This window comes from Pleurodeles waltl, chromosome 9 (genome assembly GCF_031143425.1).
Source record: "Pleurodeles waltl isolate 20211129_DDA chromosome 9, aPleWal1.hap1.20221129, whole genome shotgun sequence".
NCBI classification, from domain to species: domain Eukaryota; kingdom Metazoa; phylum Chordata; class Amphibia; order Caudata; family Salamandridae; genus Pleurodeles; species Pleurodeles waltl.
Window position 1 is genome coordinate 76,479,512 of NC_090448.1, and position 14,201 is coordinate 76,493,712.

Below are 14,201 nucleotides of genomic sequence, written 5' to 3' on the forward strand. Positions count from 1 at the left end.
CTTTCTTTCTTTTTGTCCTTTTTCTTAACCCATCTGCTTTCCCACTTATCTAAACATCTCCAAACCTGTGCGCTCTGTAGTATCTCTTTAAGGTGTGTTTTCATCCCTGCGGATCTCATGTGTTCAAAATCTTTTGTCTCAAAATCTAACCTGTAACTTCTGCTCAGGTGTTTAGTCTTGCTTATATCGATCTCATTTCTGTCTGCAATTTCTTGTAGCTTCTTATGTATGGTGCTTACCTCTCTCGTAATTCTAGGGCACAGGTATCTCAGCTCTTCTTCTGTGTATGACTCTAATCTGTTCAGACCCATTGTTCCCTCTACCAATTCATCTGCCTCCATACCCAATCTTATTTTATTCAGGTATTCTTCTCCCTTCCCGCTGGATGTACTCTGTGGGGAGTTCAGGCTGTTGAACCACTGTGTCAACTGTTGCGCGTTCTGTCCCATCAGTGTGGCAGTTACATCAACTGCTACTGATGGTTTCTGTAATGTTTCAGTCTCTGATGTTAACGGTACTAATAGTGGTAGATGTCACCTTACCACAGTTGACGGAGCACAAATTGGAATTGGACTAAATTCCGACAAGGACCCAGATCCATTTGGCGTGCCGCTATCGGAGTTGTTTCTGGAGTGGTTTCTATGGATCTTCTCCCTGTTCCACTCTGTATCATTAACCCTTGGTCGCATGCGCTTGAATTTGCCTGTATGTACAGTGGAACTGATGGACCTACAGTAATAGGCAGAGATATCGCGTCTGGATTCTGCCTGTTCCCTGAATTCTGTGGCATGTTAATCCCCACATTATGGTTCATCATTACTGGCATACCTGTTACTCGATTATACTTCGGCACTTCTTGTGCCTGCTTTGGAGGCATCAAAAACTGCGTTGATTCGGCTTGAATCAATGTTGGTCTTTGATAATTTTGTCCTCCCTGCGCCATTGAATCAGAGGTCATTCCCATATTGTGCTCATCACAGCAGTGCCTTTTAACCTGTGGCTGATAATTATCAGCAGGTTTCAATATAGGCACTTCTGGGTATATCCTCTGAATCTGTGGTATTTGTGGTGGGAAAGGCATATCGGAACTGCTTGGCCTCTGAGATATTCTCAAATTCGGTGTTACATTACCCTGTATTGGTTCTGGAGGGGCAGTACTAATACTTGAGCCTTTTTCGCTTTCCACGTATGGTGGTGGGCGATCATTCAACAGTTGTATAATGAATTCCTCATCATCTGACTCGTCTCCCCTTTTCGAGTTTCTATTGGTCTCTCTATCTCTGGACTGACTCCTGTTTGTCTTATAGGTAGCTTTCCTTCCTTCTGTCTCCGCTTCATCAGTAATTGGCGGAAATAATTTAATCCCCTGCAATACATCTGATCTCCAAACCTTTTGTGTGGTGTCCCATCTAGCATCCGCTAGTGTCTTTTCTACTTTTCTTATTCTAGTCTCAAACTTTTGTTGTTGTTGGTTTCTAGCTATCAGTTCCCAAATTGCTAGTGCCTCAAACTGTGCTGGTCTTGGAGGTACTTTCATATCGTACAGCGCAAATCTTAGATTCTCCAAAACCCTTAGGTTAAACGACCCATGGATAGGGAACGCTACACTTCCATGCTTCTCTGTTAATTTGCACCATTGTTTTAACCAAAGACATGGTGCTACACCCTTTTCTTCAATGACAATGTAAGCTGGTGTACCCTCAGGCGGTGTTTCTTCTCCTACGTTTGCTTAATGTAAACGTCTCCCCTCATGGCACTCTTAAATGCTTTGAAAAATGTCATCTTTCCGTCTCTTATTTTCTTAAAATGTGTAATCAATAAGTGACTTTAATTCCCAGAATACTCTTCGCTTGCCTTTCCCCTACCAGTTGCGCTTCGCGGACTGTGTCCAATCCGTGCGCAACTCTTCTCACCAACCAACCTATCCCAGCACGGCTCCTAGTGACGTCACACTCACACACTGTGGCTGACAAAGTCCCGCGGCTTGTCCTCTTTTCATTCGACTTCACTCATAAACTAATTTTTGCAATATAACGTGAGCACTAACCAAAAGGAAGAAAACAAATCCGTCGGTTTACTACAGGAAGGGTAATACAATCGCTTCAGAAACCTTATGGATTTTTCACTAGCCTCGGCAGTTATTCCATCTTTCTTGGTTTCCCACTTTCGCAAGCAAAATTTGACCCGCAAACTTTACTCTCAACTGATCAATGAACTATTCTAGTGCACTTTAGAATTTGTCAAATCTCAAAGTCGAAAATTTTCTTTCATTCCTCAATATTCATACCGACTCGTTGACCACGCCCGATCAACCTATTAAACCGACCAGATCACAACATCAACCAAGTGTCTCATACACTTTTCAACATACTCCGGAGTCTCTTGACCTCGCAGGGCCCGTCTCAACATCAACAACCATGTGGACAATTTTTTTGCACAAAGCGCTACACACACGTGAAGTTCGACGACTTCCCTACTCTCACACTTTGGAGTAGCACTCCTCTAAGATCTTTTAATTGGGTTTCGTAACCCCCTAAAATCCTCACAAACTTCACAGTTACTCTGCGGCAATAAGCTTGTGCAAGCGCAAAACCCTAACTTCACTCATACCGTCACTAGAAACGCCGAAAACATTCTCACACCTCCCTGTCCTCCATTCGCAAGCTCCGAGATCCCGGGAAAGTCATTGGGGACTTAGGGCATCATCATCCCTCCAACTTGTTTTATTTAAGAAAATTCTGACTTGACTCTGTCTATTGTTCGGATGGGGTCCCAAAGGGCTAAACCATTAATCTCTGCTACCATCTACTGATAACGCGTCCAGCCCTTATAAATTACCTGTACCTGGACACGTTGGAGGTCGGTGGATCTTTTAACCAAGTCAGGCTCTCCTCATCCTAGGATAGTCGGGTCACTCAAATCAATAATCGATAACCATTATAATCGGTAATCAATACTTCATTAATAGATCAATATATCACATCAGAAATCAATAACAGTTGGTATTTCGGCGCACCATGACCTTTCAGTCATGAATAACCACACCAGTTTATTAAAAGTTAGTGAATTTATTTACCTATATTAACAAAGCTAGCACGATGTATATAAGTCTCAAAACCAAATGATACATGTATATGAACATTACTAGCTGTTCATAGCGGCGGAAGAAACGCAATCTATGCAAAATCTGAATAATGATACACTCAGTTATGGCAATACAAATCACTAATATGACTAATTGTATTTGACTGATTTCATACATTGGTCAGCATAACAAGATCTCAAATTGACATGGTGCATCAAATGAATACCTCAACTAACCTCTAATTAGCATTGGCATGTGGGGCTTCATGCAAAATGAATTTAGTCAACGCAATTTTGGAAAACTCCTAGCTTGGGCCCTATCAAAATAGCAGTTGGTACCTAAAAGGAAAAACACAATGCATAATACATTTATCCTTTCATATTTACCAAATACAAACAGCATTCAAGAATGTCTTCGTCCCTCAGGTACCGGTTCGATCAGCATGGGGCAGGTTAAAAGGGGGCAAAGTTAAGGGCAAGCTTCCTTGCAGCGGCAAGGAGTATGGGGCAAAGTTACTGCATGGGCAAGACGGGGCAAATCAAAGTTAAAGTCTCTAGGGTGAGAATTCTCAAAGTCTCTTTCTCTCGGATAGAGAAGAGGGCATCAGGGTGTCGTCCAAAATGGAGTCTGGCTTCAAATTGGCATCGAGGAAAATGGCTGACTTCTCTTTGTCCAGTGGGTTTAAGTAAGAAACATTCCAAATTCTGCAGGTTCTTCCATTGGAGGGTTCATAGGTTGGCTTCAAATTGTCCAATGAAAATTGTCTTTTACTAGCGCTCATTTATGCATACACTGTCCTTGGAGCCTTGGAACACAAGTTGAAACATGGGTTGCCAATTATTTTACTATCTGTACCTTCATTGTCCGCACCTGTAGAGACTGACCTTGTATCAAAGGGGATGAAACCGGCCTAGTACGAAACCTTGAAGATAAGTGCATTAGTCGTCTCTACTGGAAAAATACAACTTCAAGCAAGAATATATTTCATTAGTTCAAGGAAAACCCACACAGTTATAATTTGAGACCAGGCAACTAGGCCAAAGCCTCTACTAAATTTAAGCTAAGCAAAACAGTTTCAAGTAAGAAATCATGGCAAACACTTGCAATTATGACGGATTACTACATTTTCAATACTTCATGATTAATAAAGCCCGTTTACAATGATGGCGAACTACCCCGAGGGCACAATTTCCCTCGTACATTATTTTCTTTACTAAAATCACACTACATGATACACCTTTGATTATACAATATGTGAATATATGTAGGACCCTCTTTTTCTGCGTCATCACGTGTGTGCATGAATGTGTGCGTGGTTGTCTGTGTGTCTGAATGTTGAAGCGAGTGCGTGTCTGCATGTCAGTGTGTATGCGTGTGAGTGGTCATGTTTGGATGGGTGTGAGTATGCATGCATGAATGAATGTATGCATGGAGTTGTGAATGCATGTATGGATGTTGTGAATGTGTGCATGGATGAGTGTGAGTGGATGCATGTATGTATGTGTAGGTGAGTGGGTGTATGTGTAGTGTGTGTGGGTGAAGGGGGTAATGGTGCAATGTGGCTAAAGGGGGAGGGGGCGATGTGGCTGAAGAGGGGTGGGTGGAGGGGAGGATCTAGTGCTTGCTGGGGGGAGCTGTCTACCAGTGGAAATCCCTGTCACCGGTAGCCCTTCCGCCATGGTTTTCGTGGCGGTGCTGCCGCCACGGAAACCATGTCGGAAGGCTGGCTCATAATACTGCTGGTGGTGGCGGTCTGCACTGAGTCAAAATGACCCCCTTAGTCCTTAAAATTAAACAGGCGCTCTGAGATCCGTTTACTATCCGAAGTTTCCATGCCCTCCCTGTAACCCCCTCTCCTCAGAAGCAATTTGCAGGATGTTGACAGTTTCAAGTGGGATGAAATTCGGTCCTGTGGTGTCATTGCGGTCAAAGTTTTCATAATGCCGTTGCTCCTGGTATTTTGCTGGTCCAACATCCATGCCTGCTAGCTTCAGCACGTAAGTTATACAAACTAATCGGCTATGGAAATCACTCCCTGGGTTAATGTTGAAAAACAATCACTCCAGGAGGGTCAGGGAATGAATCCTACAAAGTTCCATTCACAGAAATTGTGCAAATGTCCTGGAGGCAAGGTTTTCTTCTTTGTACCATTTGCAAAAATGTTTAAATTGTAATATTTTCTGGTGCCTGCATTTGTTGAAAGGCAATATAATGCATGCAAAACTTGAATCTAACAAATTATTAGGAACCTGAGTCTGTAATGAACCTCTATGTGCTAAGAGAAAGGGGTGATTGTAAAAGTGAAGATAAGGATTGTAAGACTGCGTAAAAGCACTCGAACGAGTAAAAGCGATTTAGGTACAAATATTTTGGCTGTGGGAGACACGGGGTTTTGCTTTATTGTTGTGAAGACTGACCCTGTGGGAAAATGTACTGAGCCATAATAAACCACTTGCAAGGAATGGGGGTTCTTTAAAGATTGTGAAACTGGCATTATCGATGAGGCACTGTAGAACGGTGACGTGTGGAGGAGCATAAGCAAAGTTCAAACGTTGTGACACAACCAGCATATCTCACGGTCTAGATCAGTGGTCTTCAAACTTTTTAATGCCGAGCCTCCCAGTAAAAAAAAATCATCAGCCCCCTCTCCGAGTTTTTCACAATTATTCTATTAGACTGGCAATGATTAAATATGTCTACACTTATTTGAACATTGCATTTAGGTTCTGTTACTGTTTTAAAAATGCAATCAAATACATGATGCCAAACATACTATTCTAGAAAGACAGGCTTTACTAGCCTGTAAACGTATCCACAGTGTAATTAGTAGAAGTGAGGGTAGGAGTTTTGAAGTGTATTTCGAGTACCTTTCCTTTTGACACATAATGGGGTTCACTTGAGGCACCCCCCCAGTTTAAAGTCCACTGGTCAGGGTGAATTGTTCAAAGAGAATCTTGGACATAACAGAATCTACAGCAAGTGACTCAAGAACCAATCACCGGAAGATATACTTCCTGTGGTCAATCATAGGCACTCCTCATTGGGTTATGCAAGGGGTATTGTACTAGGGTACGTTACATATGCCTACTCTCATTTAGGCAGGTATACATGTTTTATTTTCCTTGCATATGGTTTATTGCAGGCCTATCAGTGACAACAACTGAGCATCCACTTAATCACATACAGAGGTGCTACTAAGCACTGAAGACAGACCTGAAATTCTAATTTCCAACTCTCAGTCCTCATTCTGTTGGGCTTTAGCAGTTCACCTACACATACTTTTTTCTGGATGGCATCTGCGAAGGTCTAGGAAAGATGGGAGTATCCATTATCCAGCTGCCATTGAAACAAGCATTGGCAAAGTCAGCATTCATTGCCTATGCAAGAGCTATTGGCTTTGCCAATATCTTTTAACCATTTTATACACAAGTGTGGTTACTGTTTAGCATGGCTAAATGTTAGTGGCATAAAAGAAAATGGTGTGGTGTAGAGTGGAGTGTCATGGAATGGCATAGAGTTTTGTGGAGTGGCCCAGAGTTGCGTAGAGTGGAGTGGTGTGGAGGGTTTTGGACTGGCATACAGTGGAGTGGCATAGAGTGTTGTGGAATGTCATTGAGTGTCATGGAGGGAGCAGCGTGTCATAGAGTGGAAGGACATAGAGTGGAGTAGAGTTGACTGGCATTAAGTGAAGTAGAGTGTCAAAGTGGCGTAGAGTATCATAGAGTGAAGTGGAATAGATTGTCCTAGAGTATTGTGGCATAGAGCAGTGTGAAGTGGCATAGAGTGGATTAAAGTAATGTGGAGTGGCATAGAGGGAGTTGCGTAGAGTGAAGTAGAGTGTCATAGAGTAGAGTGGCGTATAGTGGAGTAGATTGTCATAAAGTGGAGTGGCAAAGAGTGATGTAATGTAGTAGAGTGGAATGGCTATTTAGTGGAGAAGTGTGTTGGAGAGTTTAGTGGCATAGAGTGGAGTAGAGTGTCAAAGTGGCATAGAGTGTCATAGAGTGGAGTGGCAAAGAGAGTCAGAGAGGAGAGTGGTGTAGAACAGAGTAGAGTGGCATGGAGTGGAGTAAAGTAGCATGGAGTGGCATAGCGGGAGTTGCATAGAGTGGAGTAGATTGTCATAGAATAGAGTGATGGAGAGCAGAGTAAATTGTCATAAAGTGGAGTGGCACAGAGTGGTGTAGTGTAAGAGTGGAATGGTATAGAGTGGAGTAGAGTGTCATAGAGTGTCATCGAGTGGTGTGGCATAGAGTGGAGTATAATGTAGTTGAGTGTAGTGGAATAGAGTGCCCAGAGTAGAGTGGCATATAGTGGCATAGAGTGGAGTAGTGGAGTGGAGTAGAGTGGCATGAGGTGGCATTAAAGAAGCTGTGCAGAGTCTCGTAAAGTGGCATGTAGTGGGTTAGAGTGTTGGAGAGTGGAGGGGCACAGTGTGAATGGGTGTAGAGTGGTGTAAAGTGTCATACAGAGTCCTAAAGTGGAGTAAAGTGTCAGAATAGAGTGGCATGGAGGACGGTGGAGTAGCATAGTGTAGAATAGAGTGGCCCAAAGTAAAGTGTCACAAAGTGGAGTGTCTTAGAGTGGAGTGGAGGGGCATAGAGTGGAGGGACATAGAGTGGAGTAAAGTTTAATGGAGTAAAGTGTCAAAGTGGATTATCGTGGAGTGCAGTGTCATAGAGTGGAGTGTTGTAGATTGGAGAAGAGTGGTTTGGAGTGGAGTGGTGTAGAATGCAGTGGAATGGAGTGGAGTGCTTTAGTGTAGAGTATAGTGACATAGAGTGCAGTGGTGCAGAGCAGATAGGAGTAGAGTGCAGTGGCATAGAGTGCATTGATTTTGAGTAAAGTGGTGTAGAGTGCATTGGTGTGGAGTGCAGTGACATCAATTGCATTCACATAGAGTTCATTGCATAGAGTGCAGTGGTGTAGTGTGGAGTGGCATAAAATGGAGTGGCGCAGAGTGTACTGGCACAGAGTTGAGAGGCACAGAGTGGGGTGGCGCAGATGGAATGATGCAGAGTAGAGTGATGTAGAGTAGTGGTCTAGATGCATTGATATAGAGTGCAGTAGAGTAGCATAGGCTGGAGTGGTGTAGAGTTCAGTGGCAGAGAAGGTACCGTGTTACAGAGTAGAATGTCAAAGTGCATTGGTGTAGAGTAGAGTGGTGCAGAGTGCATTGCTGTAGAGTGCAGTGGTGTAGAGAACAGTGGTGAATAGTACAGTGGTGCATAGTAGAATTGAGTGGCATAGAGTGCAGTGATGTGTAGTGTAATGGTGTACAGTATAGTGGTGTAGAGTGCAATGACATAGACCGCAGTGGAGTAGAGTGTTGCAGAGTAGAGTATTGTGATGCAGAGTGGATTGGTGCAGAGAAGATTGGCATAGAGTGTAGTGACGCAGAGTACACTGATTTTGAGTTAAGTGGTGTAGAGTGCATTGGCATATGGTACAGTGGTGTAGAGTGCAGTATGTTCAGAGTAGAGTGATGCATAGTACAGTGGCATAGAGTGAAGTGATGAAGTATAGACTGCAGTGGTGTAGAGTGAGCAGCACAAAAGGTCATCGGTGGCTTAAAGTGCAGTGTCATAAAGTGCAGTGGCACAGAGTAGATTGTTTCAGACTAGAATTGAGTGGTGTGGAGTGGAGTAGTGCAGGGTACAGAGGAGTGATGCAGGGTAGAGTCCAGCGGCATAGAGTATTATGGTGCAGAGCAGAGTAGAGTGGCACAGAGTGCAATTGTGCAGAGTAGAATAGTGTGGCATAGAACACAGTGGTGCCATGAAGGGTACAGTGGCATAGAGTGTGGTGGCATAGAGTTCATTGGCCTAGAGTAGAGTAGAGAGTTGTGGCTTAAAGTACAGTGGCATACAGTGGTGCAGAGTAGAGTGCAGTGGCATAGAGTGCAATGGTGTAGAGTGGTGCAGAGGAGAGTGGCATAAAGTGCAGTGGCATAGAGTGGTGCAGAGTAGAGTGGTATAGAGTGCAGTGGCATAGGGTAGTGCAGAGAAAAGAGCAGAATGGCATAGGGTGCAGGTGAGCAGAATGGTGTAGAGGAGAGTGGCATAGAGTTCAGTGGCATAGGGTGGTGAAGAGAAAAGAGCAAAGTAATGTCGAGTGCAGTGGCATAGAGCAGAACAGTGTAAAGTGCAGTGTCATAGGATGCAATGGTAAAGAGGAGATTAGAGTGGCTTTGAGTGGATTGACCTATAGTGCAGTCATGTAGGCTGGCATAGATGGCATAGAATCAGAGTAGAGTGCAGTGGCATAGAGTGCACTAGTGAAGAATACAGTGGTGTAAAGTTCAGTGGCAGAGAGTGCAGAGTTGCAGAGTAGAGTGTCTTAAAGTGGAGAGTTGCGGAGTAGAGTGGTGTAGAGTGCATTGACATACAGTGCAAAGGCATAGAGAAGAGTGGTGCAGACTAGAGTGGCATAATGATCAGTGGCACAGAACACAGTAGTGCAGAGCAGAATAGAGTGGCATAGAGTGCATTGGTGTAGAGTGGCTTAGATTGCAGTGGTTTAGAGTAGAGTGGTGTAGAGTAGAATATAGTTGCATACAGTGCAGTGATGCAGAGGAGATTTTCACAGTGTCCAGTGGTGTTGAGTGCTTTGGCATATAGTGCAGTTGTGAACAGAGCAGTGGCATAGAGTGCAGTGGCATATAGCGGTGCAGAATAGAGTGGAGTGGTGCATCATTTGTTTGCATAGTGCAGTTGTGTAGAGTGGAGTGGCATAGAGTAGAGTGGGGAAGAGTTGAGTAGAGTGGCGTAGAGTGAAATGGCATAGAGTGGAGTGGCATAGAGTAGGCTGTTTCAGAGTACAGAGAAGTGGCATAGAGTGGATTGGTACAGGGTAGAGTGGAGTGGTGAAGGATAGGGTGCAGTGGAATAGAGTGGCATAGAGTGGCTGGGACATAGAGTGCAATGGGCAAAGCAGATTAGAGTAGAGTAAACTAGATGGGCATAGAGTGCATTAGCTTAGTGTGGAGTAGCATAGAGCACAGTGCCTCAAAGTTGAGTGGTGTAGAGTGAAGTGGCACAGAGTGGAGTGGTGTAGAGTAGAGTGAAATGGCCTACACTGGAGTGGTGAGGAGTGCAGTGGTGCAGAGTAGAGTAGAATGGCGTATACCGCATTGGCATAAAGTAGAGAGGCGCAGAGTGCATTGACATCAATTGGAGTGATGCAGAGTAGAGTGCAGTGACGTAGTGTGGTGTGACATAGAGTGGAGTGGTGCAGAGTAGAGTGCAGTGGGGTGGAGTAGTGCAGAGTAGAGTGGAGTGGCATAGAGTAATTATGGTGTGCTAGCATACTGCCATTACAGACAGCATATTTTCAATTGAGATGACCATTACGTTTGCACAGACTATAAAGTGCACATATGATAATGTGTGAAAATGTAATCACCTAGTGTCTTGATTTGTTTTGATCGTATTAAAATATTTGTTTCCACCACACTTCAGAATTGCCCAAAAATGTGCTTCACATTCATAATTTGGATATATTCTGAAATACATGTACAGTTCATTTACGGACATTTCCATTTTGATGTCTTTAAAGAAAAATAATACTGTATATAGGGGTGGGTAAAATATTCTGCTCCTCTGGCTGAGTTCACCGAGTATTCCCCACTCCGCGTTCCACTTGGAGTGCAGAATTCCAGCAAAAACTACACCAACCACTGCATGGTGTTTATTATAGTTCTCAGCTTGCCAAAATTAAGTGCTGATCTAGATATTGGCGGATGGGTTACTCCGTCACAACAGTGACGGATATCCTGAACACCAACCTCTAAATCCTATTGGATAAATGGGATTTAGATTTCAGTGGACAGGATATTACCTTTGTGCTGGAGTAACCCCTCCACCAATTTCCAAATCAGGTCGTAAGTTGGCAAGCACAAGTGAGAATTTGCATTCCTCAGCATAAGTTTTGGATGCTAGAATGCCTCCCAGTGAGATTTCTCAACGTGGGTGGTCGTGGCAGGTTGTGACTATTTACAGTGAGAAAGCTGCCGCATCGAGAAGAAAATCTAATAGAGTGGCAGAAAGATGCAGCGCCCTCCGGCATGCTGCATGGTGCCATTCGTTCTGATTTTACATCGTGGAACAAGATTCTGGCACTAAAAATCAGCACAAGCAGTGTGGCCTGCCTAAATTCTGCCCGCTCATGAAGGAGTTTTTATGTAACTCCACAGAATTCCACATAGTGAAACTCTGAGAGTTCTGCCTATCCTTAATTGTACAGCCTTCCTCAGGCAAACCCACAGTACCCAGCATGACTGTCACATAAATCTTCTCAGTTTGAAGTCATAGAAAGCAAAGTAAACAGCAAGCTCCCTCGGAAGACACAGCCTGACCTGTGACTTCTGTCTCTGAATGTGCAGCAAATGTGACAAGACAAGGAGGAAGAATACCTTTGTAAACAGGCTATACTCCACGGAATGGACAAACCCAAGCTAGACAGCCTAAAACAAAAAAGACAGCAAATAGAAAGAAAGCAAATGTGAGTTACGCATCACAAAGTCTATGGTTAGCAGTAGGAGGAATGCATTCCTAGGGAAGCTTTCTGAATGTCCCCAGGATGTCTTTAACAACCAGCCGGCTGCGCAGTCTGGCATGCTTTGGCCTAAACATGGTTTGTGACACCAATAAATACTTTCACTGTAGTGCATGTGTCTACATTATAAATTTCCAAAGGCCTCCAAGTCCAGGCCATTATATAGGTTTAAAGGCAATAATATGGCACTTAGATATATAGCAATGTTCAGGGCAAGAGAAGGTTTTGAAACATGGAATATGAGCACAGTAATGAAGCCACATAGAAGAGGAGGGGAAGACGGTGGGGTACATGATGTAGGTCCTGGGTAGCAGGGCTTGCAGTGATGCATTGGGCAGCACAAGGAAGAAGAGGAAAAGGCTTGAAAAATGTATATTTGAGAAGAGGGCAAGCAAAATAGAGAAGGTTCATTTTATTGGCAGCCTAGTAGCCAGGCATTAAAAATATGAAGAGGTGCTGTTTGAAGAAATGGGTTTTCAGTTCGTTTGAGAAGTGGGGGAGATGCAAGGATGTCTCTCGGATCTGAACTAGGCCGGGGTGTAGAAGTCCGCTCTCTGGGCAGAGTTTGCTGAATTCGGGCACTTTGCACTTCACAGAGTAGTGCGGAGTTCCCGAATTCCACATTCTGGTTGGAGTGGATTGCATTCATAAGTGCAAGATTGGGCTTTTGGCGCTTTCTTGCAAATGCCACAATTCTCCTGGGCCGTTAGCGAGCTTTAGAGAAACTTGGTGTGCGATGCGCTGATTCTGGCCTTGGGGATGAGACTTGGGAGGTCATTATGAACACGGCGGTCTGGACCACCATGCCGGCGGTGGCGGTAATTACCGCCACCGGCATGGCAGCCCAGACCGCCATATAGTGATGCAGCCTAAACCCCACGGTGGAAAACACCACCACCGCCAGCAGTAAGCCTGGCTGTGGTAGTGTTTTCCTATCTGCCAGGGCAGCGCTGCGATAATGATCCCTTTTCCTCCAGCCTTTCCTTGGCGGGTCCCCTCGCCAGGGACAGGCTGGTGGAAGGGGTGCTCCTTGGGGGCCCCTGCACTGCCCATGTACTTGGCATGGGCAGTGCAGGGGCCCCCGTGCACTGCCCGGTCGAGCAGGTCACTGCCCGATTTAAGGGCAATGATCTGCGCGAAGAATGAAGCTGCAGCACCCACCGCACAGCCGCATTGATGGAGCCCCCGGCAATGTCCCGGCCCAGCAGAATGTTGTTTATTCAGCCGGCAGGGTCTCGAGGGGGCTGGCAGTCAGTGAAATGACCACCAGCATGAACACAGCGGTAAACACGTCGTGTTCATAATGACCCCCTTTGTGTTTACTAGCGCTGCTTTCGGCCATGACAGCAGGAAAAACAGTCCGGATTGCAAGCACAAATGAACATGGAGTAGATCTTATACTCCAGATACATTTAAATGTAGTTTAAAAGTGGTTTTTGAGTGGATTTTCTTCTCCAATGGACTCTTCAAGTTGTTTTTTAGAATGAGAAGCCTTTTTTTTCAAACAGGAAGGAAGTGCCCCAGAGACTCCAACTTCCTGTTTCTGTCTGGTAGGCTCCTCCTAATGCTTTGTACATCTCCTGGTCACTTTTCACTTCAATTTCTCTTTCCCTCCTGGATCTACCTTTCAATTTAAGGACTTTGTTTTTGTGAAATCACACAAGTAAGTTAAAATACTATTATTAGGGTGTTGTTTGTTTGCTTGGGCATGCACCACTATTTCTTTGTATTTTATTTAATAATGGTGGGTGGCCTGGAGTTTAAGTATGGGCCTAATTATTTATTTTGCATTTTACTGAATTTTCTTCTTTTGTAAAAGAAAATTGTTCCACAGTTCAGTACCTTTTCTGCATGCTTGTTACATTTAGTACATCAAATTCATGTTTCAGTGATATACAGTATGTTTTTAAAACTTTATTTAAGGCAGGGATGGCATCGGATTAAAATAAACATATTGGGTATTTTTGTTCATTCCATTTTCTTTTGCAAAAAGTGTATATTTTGTGTAGTAATATTTGATGGCACAGGAGAATGTGTGTTTCATTGTTCTGAAGTTTTTGTAGCTGAGTTAATTTTCATGATTTCTGTTGCTGAATTAATGTTAGTGGTTTCTTCAGTATTACCACCATGCTTCCTTATGGCCAGTGTGTGTGAGTGTGTGTGTCATCATCCACCATTTGTCTTTGTTCTACACGTCGTGTGGCCACAGGCCATTTTGCATAGTCATATGTGTTCTTTGTTCTCCATGCCTCCTTGTTTGCAGTTGTTGTTTGACCATGTGGCTGGCAGTCATTTTCTGCATCCAGCCAGTGTGTATTTGCCTTAGGCTTGCATGTACTATTCTTTGTTCTTCTTGCTCCTTGTTGTTGTTTGACCAAGTGGTTGGCAGACATTTTGAGCTTGCCACCAGTGTTTCTCTGCCATAGGCTTGCATGTGTTCTTTCTTTGTTTGCCATGCCTCCTGGCTCCTTGTTGTTGTTGTTTTATCATGTGACTGGCAACCATTTTGCCCTTCCAGCCAGTGTCCCTTTGCCACAGGCATTCATGTGTTCCTTGCTCC